We start from the raw sequence: 10,271 nt of genomic DNA, 5'->3' as shown, positions 1-10,271 counted from the left end.
AATATTCACACTATATAGAATATCTTGACTCTGAATAGTTACATGCAAGTCTATATAACATAGAAAAGCAGGCTGCCCATGACGGGTACGTGTGGGGTGAACCAAATTCTCATTGAATTTTATTTTTCCATTCGAAGGGGATCGTACAAGGTCGGCAGTACCCCCTGTGAATACTCCGCCAGTATGAAAAGTTCTTAATGTTAGTTGAGTCCCTGGCTCCCCAATTGATTGACCCGCAATAATACCTACGGCTTCTCCCAATTCGACCAGATCACTATGAGTAGGACTCCGGCCATAGCATAATTGACAGATCCAAGAAGTGCTTCGGCAAGTAAAGGGGGTTCTAATATATATTGGTTGTGCTCGAAATGGTTGTGCTCGAAAGGCAGTTATGAATCGATTGACTAATCCAATTCCAATATCTTGATTTCGCGCGGCAATGCATCGTGAACCGATATATATATCGTCTGCTAATACACGACCAATTAGTGTTTGGACAAAAAGTTTTTCCGTCATCCCATTTTGAGGACTTACAGAAATACCTCGGATAGTACCACAATCTCTTCTACGCACAATAATATGTTGAACTACTTCAACAAGTCTACGTGTAAGATATCCAGCATCTGCTGTTCGCACAGCAGTATCTACAACCCCTTTGCGGGCTCCATAGCAGGAAATTATATATTCTGTCAAAGAAAGTCCCTCGCGTAAATTGCTTTGAATAGGTAAATCAATCATTTGTCCTTGAGGGTCCGACATTAATCCTCTCATACCTACTAATTGGTGTACTTGAGATGCATTTCCTCTGGCTCCTGAAAAAGACATTAGATAGACTGGATTAGAAGGATCCGTTATCCGAAAATTTGAATTCATTTCTTGTTTCAAATATTCACTTGTCGCATACCATATCTCAACAGATTGGCGTAATTTTTCTACCGCGTGTACAGCCCCATAATAATAGTGTTTCTCCAAAAGAAAACTCTGTTGTTCCGCGTCTTGGACTAACCATCCCTTAGAGGGTATTGTTAAAAGATCCTCGATTCCTAACGAAATCGATGTAGTAGTGGCTTGATGGAAGCCCAGAGTCTTTAGTTGATCCAGTATATGGGATGTATATCCCATTCCAAAATGATCTATTAATCTGCTAATAAGTCGTTTCATACCAGTTCCGTCTATCTCTTTATTATGAAAGACCAGATTGGCCCGTTCCGCCATACATAAGTACCCCCTTTTCGGCTGAGTAGGATTCGACAATTGCTGAGTAGGATTCGACAATGGGCCTGAGTCAGTGATTCGAAAATTTAATTAACTTGCCTCAATCTCAATCTGGATTCGCGTGGCAAATAATGATGATACTAGGGAAATCGGAATGCCCCCCGAAAGGGGAGGGGCATCGCCGAATCTAACTTTCTTTCTTGTTTAGGTAGTGTATGAATAGGCCTGACTAAATCCTTGTATGGCTTCCTCTATTTCTCTATAAAAAGAAATATGACCAAGAGTGGTTCGAATGTATATCGAACGAATTTCTTTTTTTCTATTTCCCATTATTAGATAGTGGGCATAAATCTCATGATAAGTCCCCAAAGATTCATATTGAACTTCAATCGGAACTTCTCTTGACCCAATGACGCGTTGATCCAGGTTCCATCGTAGCCACAAGGGACTATCTAAACTGATTAGTTTTTGTCTATAAGCTCCCAGTGCATCATAAGAACTAGAAAAATGGGGTTCTTTATCTTTCCTATATTTAGAATTATTATTATTATTGTAATTTACTTTTAGATTTGGGTAGTTTCTGCAACTATTATATCTATTTGCACAAATACCTCGACGCTTTCCAATCGTTAATACATAAAGCCCGATAAGCATGTCTTGGGTTGGTACGCAAATAGGATCCCCAATAGCGGGAGATAAGAGATTCATATGAGAAAACATAAGTAAACGGGCTTCTGCCTGAGCTTCCAAGGATAAAGGTAGATGAACAGCCATTTGATCTCCATCAAAGTCCGCATTGAAACCCTTACACACTAATGGGTGTAAAGAAATAGTACGCCCCTCTACTAAAGTGGGTTGAAAGGCCTGTATGCCTAATCTATGCAGGGTAGGTGCTCTATTTAACAGTACAGGATGTCCCCGCATAACTTCTTGAAGTATTTCCCATACAATGGGTTCTTTTTCCCAAATTTTCCTTTTAGCAATCCTTACATTAGAAGTGGCGCGTTTCGTGATTAAATCGCGAATTACAAATAGCTGAAAAAGCTTTATTGCTATCTCTAGAGGTAATCCACATTGATGTAATGAAAGCGAAGGACCCACAACAATGACAGAACGCCCCGAGTAATCGACCCGTTTCCCAAGCAGAGTCTCGCGAAACCTTCCCTCTTTACCTTCAATTACATCTGAAAGTGATTTGTATACTTTATTGTGACCATCCCTCGTCGGTTGCCCGCGGGACCCACTATCAAGAAGTGTATCCACGGCTTCTTGTACCAATTTTTCCTGGCACATTACTAAATCTGCTGGCGCTAATTCACTTCTTTTTAATAGATAGGCAAGATTGTTGTTCCGACGGATAACTCTCTTATAAAGTTCATTAATGTCTGAAGTCACTACTTTATCTCCAGACCTATAAACAATAGGTCTCAATTCGGGAGGAAGAACCGGTAATAAGCACAAAACCATCCATTCTGGTTCTACATTTGTTTGAATAAAATGTTTCGCCAATTGCATGCGTCTAATCAAAAAAACTTTTCTTATTCGTCTTTTTCTATCTTCCCACTCATCTCCACTATACCCCTCGTCTTCTAATTCCTTCCATTCGACCAAAGAATTCTCTATAATAATTCGCAAATCCAAATCTGCTAATTGTTCTCTAATAGCACCTGCTCCTGTCGCAATTTCCCGATTTCGAAATGTTGCAAAGCCTGGGGTAGAAAAAAAGGGAGAAATGCTGTGGTTACAGGATGCAATTTCCTCTTCGAATAAACCTCGTAATCGTAAAAAAGTGGGTTTTTTAGTGCTGGGCCTAGCAAAAGAGAAATCGCCGTATACTAGGCCCTCCAACTTCTTAAGAGGTTTATCTAAAAGATTCGCGATATAACTAGGAAGACCTTTCAAATACCACACATGAGTCACGGGACATGCGAGTTTGATGTATCCCATTTGATATCTTCGTATCCGAGAATCCACAAATTCTACCCCGCATTTTTGGCAAAATCTTTCGTCTTCGTTTTCAGCTCCGCTCGCTCGAGAATTGCCACAAGCGCAAATCCCGCTTTTTATGGGTCCAAAGATTCTTTCGCAAAACAATCCATCTTTTTCTGGTTTATCGGTTTTATAATGAAAAGTAGAGGGCCTTGTGACTTCGCCAACGACTTCTCCATTAGGTAGGTTTTTGTTAGCCCAAGCCTTTATTTGTTGAGGGGAAACGAGTCCAATTTGAAGTTGTTGATGTTTATATTGGTCAATCATAAAATAGAAATAAGAAAAGAATTTATATTTATTCCGATCAAACTTCCTCCCTATTAACCTGGAAGTTCTTTTCAGATACAAGGAAATGATTCAGTTCTAGAGCCAAAGATCGTAGTTCTCGAACGAGCACTCGAAAAGATTCTGGAGGATCCTCATGATTAGGTATTCTTTTTCCCCAGATCGTAGCATTAAGTATTTCTTGGCGAGCTATAAGATGGTCAGATTTATAAGTAAGTATCTCTTGTAAAATATGAGCAACACCAAATCCTTCTAAAGCCCAAACTTCCATTTCTCCTACTCGTTGTCCCCCTTGCTTGGCTCTTCCTCTAACCGGTTGTTGTGTAACAAGTGAGTAGGGCCCAGTAGAACGCCCATGAATTTTCTCATCAACTTGATGAATTAATTTTAAGATATAGGACTTCCCTATTAGAACAGGTTGCTCAAAGGGGTCGCCTGTTCTTCCATCAAATATTCTGCTTTTTCCCGGGTACTCGGGTTCAAATACCCATGGGTTTTTTGTTTCTTTACTGGCTTCATATAATTCTGAAAACACAAGTTTTCTTGAAGCCTCTTGCTCATATCTCTCATCAAAGGGTGCTATTCTATAATGTTTCTTTAGCAGATCCCCCGCTAATCCGAGCGAGCTTTCAAATATTTGTCCCACATTCATTCGGGAGGGTACTCCTAAGGGATTGAAGACCATATCAACGGGTGTTCCATCTTGCAAATAGGGCATATCTTGCCTAGGCAAAATTTTGGAAATGATCCCTTTATTCCCATGTCTTCCGGCTACTTTATCCCCAACTTTGATTTCACGTTTCTGTAAAATATATACACGAACCATTATGTCGAGCGGGTCCCTTTGGATCCATTTCACATCGATAACGCGCCCTCTTCCACCTATAGGTAATTTCAGAGAAGTTTCTTTTGAAGTGGAAACCTCAAGGCCAAATATGGCCCGTAATAATCCAGCTTCCGCGATATAAGATGATTCGCTCGCTATCTGAGGCGTTAATTTACCTACTAAAATATCACCAGTTTCTACCCAGGATCCCAACCTAACAACTCCATTTCTGTCCAAATTGCGGAGTAAATGTTCTTCTAGATGTGGTATTTCTTTAGTGATTTTTTCAGCGGAGCCCTGGCTTGTCGTATCCGTCTGAATTTCATATTTCCGGATGTGAAAAGAGGTATAAATATCTTCATATACCAAACGTTCGCTAATTAGTACTGCGTCTTCAAAATTGTAACCTTCCCATGGCATATAAGCTACTAATACGTTTTTTCCTAAAGCAAGTTCGCCCCCAACTGTAGCAGCTCCTTCTGCTAAAATTTGTCCTTTTTTAATGGATTTACCCCGTGGAACCCGGGGTTTTTGGTGCATACAAGTATTTTTGTTAGAGCGACGGTGGTTAACTAAAGGAATACTTATAGTCTTCCCACTACTTGATAAAAGTATCTTATGACTATCAGTAGAAATGATCTTTCCCTCGCGTTCGGCTATAATGGAAACCCTCGAATCTAGAGCTGTTTGGCGTTCCAATCCAGTTCCAACAATGCATTTCTCGGACCGAGAAAGCGGAACTGCTTGGCGCTGCATATTAGAACTCATTAAAGCCCGATTCGCATCATTGTGCTCAATAAAAGGAATGAGAGAACCCCCAATAGAAAAATATTGGAAAGGAAAAATACTTCTAACATGAATCTGTTCCCATGCAATAGTCAAGAATTCTTGACGGTATCTAGCCGGAACAACCTGTTCTTCCTGAATACCTTGATTCAAGGACAAAGAATTTCCTGCTGCTATCATATAATATTCATCTCTATTTGGTGATAGATAAACCACCTGTCTCTCTTTTTTTTCTTTTGCTTTCTCAGCAGATATTTCATAAAACGGACTCTCTATGGATCCCCACAAGTGATCAATTCTCGCATGAATTGCTAAGGATCCAGTAAGTCCAACATTGATTCCTTCAGACGTGTCAATTGGACAAATACGCCCATAGTGACTCGGATGAATATCTCGGCTCCGAAAACTTGCGGTTCTCCCCGTCAACCCTCCAGGACCTAAACAACTCACTTTTCGCCCATGAACAGTTTGTGTCAATGGATTCGTTTGATCAAAAACTTGAGATAACGGGTATGTGCCAAAAAAGGTCTCATAAGTAGTTATTAATAAAATTGAAGTTGAAGTTGGAGTTACCAAAGTTTGGGGAGTCGGTTTCGATTGACGTATGAATACTCTACGAATAGTTTTTTGAACTGCATGTTGTAAACGACCAAGAGCCAATCCGAATTGATCTTGTAACAGATCTGCAACCGAACGAATACGTTTATTTTTCAAGTGATTCATATCGTCATCGTCAAGTATACCCGTTCCAAATTTCATTCCAATCAAATGATCCGTAGCGGCCAATACATCTCGTGGTAACAAGAATGTATTGTTCTGAGGTATATCAAGATTAAGTCTCCGATTCATATTTCGTCGACCAATCCTTCCTAATTCACATTTTTGTTGAAAAAATTTCTTTTGTAATTCCTCGCATAAGGACTCCGAAAATACCAGGTCCCCACCTACACAAGCAAATTGTTGATAAAACTCCAAAATAGCTTTTTCTTTTGACTCAATCCTCTTCTTCTCCTTAGCATTCGGGAAAGACAAGAAAATTTCAGGGTAGGAAACATTATCTAGAATTTCTCTTAGATTCGAACCCATAGCTGATGATAGAACTAGAATAGATATCTTTTGTTTTCTACTCACGCGAGCCCATATCCTTTCTTTTTTATCAATTGCTAATTCCGATCTCCCCCCCCAATCTGATATTATAGTGCCAGTGTAGATAGAAATTCCCTTATGATCTAATTCCGAGCGGTAGTAAATACCAGGACTTAGCAATATTTGATTGATCACAATTCGGTATATTCCATTTATAATAAAGGTTCCTAAGGAATTCATTATAGGAATGTTTCCGATAGAAATGGTTTGCTTTTGCACATCGAAACCAAAAATTAATCTCGCAGATACATATAATTCGGAAGAATAGGTGAGTGATTCATACACAGCATCTCTTTCTTTTATCGAGGGTTCTAGCAATTGATATCCTTTCGCAAATAATTGAAATGCAATTTCGTGATCTGGATCTTTAATTGTTGGAAACTTGTCAAGTTCTTCTGCTAAGGCTTGATTAATGAACCTACAAAATCCCTCGAATTGGATCTGACTAAATCCGGGTATTGTGGACATTCCCTCGTTTCCATTCCGGAGCATCTTAATCTTAAGTTTCCTGTTTATCAAAGAAAAATTCCATTATCAGCTCACTCTTCATCAATCCCTCTGGATCGATCTAGCAATCATGGAATCTATATTCTGTTTACTGAATCACATGAAATTCTAGGGAACTCCACATACGTATTTCATATATGTATTTCATACATATGAATAGAGACCATTTGGACGAAAGTTCGAGTTTGCCAGGGGTACAAATGAAATGAAAATGAATTGATAAAACATTCCTAAAAAAAAAAATTCTGCCACTTATACTTTATGTTATGATATTCTAATCAGATTGGATGGCAAAGATTTCTCATTTTATCTCCTTTCTATGAATGTAATAAAGCCGTAATATAATATTACTAGAAAGTTTGACTTTACTTCGATTTAGAATAGCGTGCTTACTTTAATTTCTCAAAATAATTTGAGGGTTCTTTTTATTTCGGATCGGAGTAGTATAATTACTAGAAAATTCAGTATTTCATTGTGGAATTCTAAAATCAAGTAAGTCCCTTTTTTAAGTACATGCCAATCTAGTTATCCACCTCTCCCATATCCATGCTTTTCTTTTATCGTAATTTCACTTGGGTAGGCCAAGATAGTAAGGTTATACTCTATATCAGAGCAAATTTCCTTTTTTTATTCAAGATATTTAATTTAATACTTTTAAAAATTAAAGCATGATTCTCCATAGAGATATGTACATAAAGGGGATCTTTGGATAATAATGCTGTTCGGACCTAAGTTTACCTATACACGGATTAAGCATAAAGTCATACTATTTTATTATGCCATTGAAGGGGGGGGAGATAATACCGATTTAAGAGTAGTTCACTACTGCAATAAAAAAAAGAGAATTCTAGTTAACGGTTCCAATTTATTCTGAATTTGCAGCCTGTGAATAGAAATCCACTTTTTCTTCTTTTTCATCTCAATAGAAAGAAATGGGAAGTTTTATTGTGTTAACAATGTATGTTTTAAGATAGAATCTATCGAGGAGAATAATAGAAACTGGATCAAAAAAAGCAGGAATAGATTTTTGAAAAGATTGGAAAAAAGTAAGTAGAATTATATTCAAAATAAAAGGGGCTTTTCGTAAGAAAACGTGGATGAATACTTGCTGTTTTCTAGATTTTTGATCGGATTTTTTGGCGGCATGGCCAAGCGGTAAGGCAGGGGACTGCAAATCCTTTATCCCCAGTTCAAATCTGGGTGCCGCCTGATCAATAAAATACTTAGGTTTTTTTTTATAGTGCTGATCGAATTCGATCAATTTTTACTTCGCATAAGTTCGGGCAAGAGAGTAACTGGGCCTGCCGATACTGGGTTTAGAGAAACCATACCATAGTTCTATCCTCAAACTAGGGTTAGGGTTTGTTTTGACGGTAGTGGCCAAAATGGTTATCAATAGGGGTGAGGGTAGTGTTTCCTTATTCTTTTATTATATGAATTTGAATTGGTTCTTAATTGAGATTCGATTTGATAATTTTAAAATACGAGGATAAGATGTCAGAAATCTTGGTATCCAAAGAAAGGTCCCTAAGGGGCATTCTTTTTTTTTTTCAATCTAAGATTCAAGAAGGGACTCCACGAAAGAATATCAAGACTTACTAATTATTATACATTTTTTTATCGTACATCTTATGTTACCTACATACACTAAAGTAAGGACTACTTAATTTAATTCTAACGAGAATCAGATTAAATAGGTCGATCAAAAATCAATTTAGGAGTTGTGTTATGGATAAAATCTCTTCCTCTTCATTCTTTCATAGAATGATACAAAGCAAGGCTGCAGGGTTTAGGTCAAAAATAAACATTAGGTAAGGTAGGTATCCAATAAATATTTATCTATCGTTAATTTTATGGTATATTCGGGCGTCCTTTGCTTAAAAAAAAAAAAAGAGTAACAAAAGGAATAAAAAATCTTCCTATTCCCGCTTCTTCTATTCAGGACATCATTCCCGTACTCTTTCTTTTTTAAGGAAAAAAGGGCTATAGTATCGTATTTTTAATGCTCTCTAATTCTACCAGAATTCCTATAAGAATTTGTTAGGAGTAAATTCCTTGAACTGATTGATCCATGGCCTTAGGGCGGAATCCCTTTTTGACTCTGTACCCTTGATTCCACTATGATTATTGATCAATAGTAGAATAGAATAATCCCTTCATAGAAATAGGAGACATAATTTAGATGGATATAGTAAGTCTCGCTTGGGCTGCTTTAATGGTAGTCTTTACATTTTCTCTTTCACTAGTAGTATGGGGAAGGAGTGGACTCTAGGGATACTACTAATTGATTAAGTAATCAAATTGTTGTATCAATTCTTTTCATTAATGGATCATTTTGCATTAATCATTTGTCAAACGTTATTCTTTAATCTTTTTCTTTAGTTTTGTTTCACTCCTGTAAGAAACTCTTGTATTGTAAGTTGTAATGTAAGAAAGAGCCATTTATACCAATTCATAATTTCTACTAGAAATGACGAATGGTTAAAAAAGTTCTATACATAAGAAAATTCGACTTTCTTCCACGGAACTATTCACGGCATATCACACATTTTCCATTTCCTTTTACTTTTTACTATAGTCTATTCTTAATATTATTTTTCTTTCCTTCCATGGATTCTTGGTCAAGAATTGTCTTAGATTTTTTTTATTTTGACCTGATTGAAATTAAGTGGATGCAATGAAAAAAGAAATTGAATTAGACTACTTAACTATTTCAATCTACTAATCTATTCTATGTAGATTCAAAGATAATATAATAGAAAGAATCTAAAGTGTCGTAGAAAAAACTATATGTAGTTCTTTCTACCACACTTTAAGATTCCAACCAGATCCTTTCATTTAAGACTTGGATTTTTTTTATTTAATCCCTTTTTAATTTCTTCAATGATTAATTGGAATTCCAATTAATTATTTTGGCTGACTGTTTTACATAAATAATAAGTAAAAAGAAGTAGGAACTAGAATGAACAGTGCAGTAGCAATAAATGCGAGAATATTGACTTCCATAACCTCTTTATTTTTTATTTTCACAATAACTCGGATGTAATCCCATGGAGAGGAAAAAGGGGTATCTTGTAAATTCAAGGGTAGGGCTTGCATTCTGATAATACTGAATCAATTCAATATTATGAATATCGGATCTATCAAATCAATTCATGGATGAGAGTTATATTTCACGGATGAGAGTTATATAGTATAACATAGGAAGATCCTCTATCCACACTAAGACCAAAATGGGTTTTTTGATTGGATTAGGAATTCCCTCTTTTTTAATCCTTTTCTACTTTTTCTTTTCTATATCTCTAACCCACGAGCTTTCTTAATCTTCTACTTTCTTAATCTTATACAATTTCCCTTCCTTTTTCTTATAGTTATACATTACAATTATGTATGTATTATATGACCAACTTTCTATGGGTCACATAGACATCCAAATAAGCAGTAGAAGTGAGATGGGGAAAAGAGGGTCTGAAATAAAAAGGGAATACGATTATGTATGGATTCCGGTAAAATACCG

The 10,271-nt window shown here is 36.8% G+C and overlaps 1 non-coding gene across 1 annotated transcript; it reads left to right on the top strand.

Moving 5' to 3' along the window:
- Positions 1-7,892: 7,892 nt before the first annotated feature.
- Positions 7,893-7,963, top strand: TRNAC-GCA (transfer RNA cysteine (anticodon GCA)). The gene has a single exon. It is a non-coding gene; the product is annotated as a tRNA-Cys (tRNA).
- The last annotated feature ends 2,308 nt before the right edge of the window (positions 7,964-10,271 follow it).

Source organism: Aegilops tauschii, unplaced genomic scaffold (genome assembly GCF_002575655.3).
Source record: "Aegilops tauschii subsp. strangulata cultivar AL8/78 unplaced genomic scaffold, Aet v6.0 ptg001252l_obj, whole genome shotgun sequence".
NCBI lineage: Eukaryota > Viridiplantae > Streptophyta > Magnoliopsida > Poales > Poaceae > Aegilops > Aegilops tauschii.
This window is presented reverse-complemented; position numbering and strand designations above follow the sequence as displayed.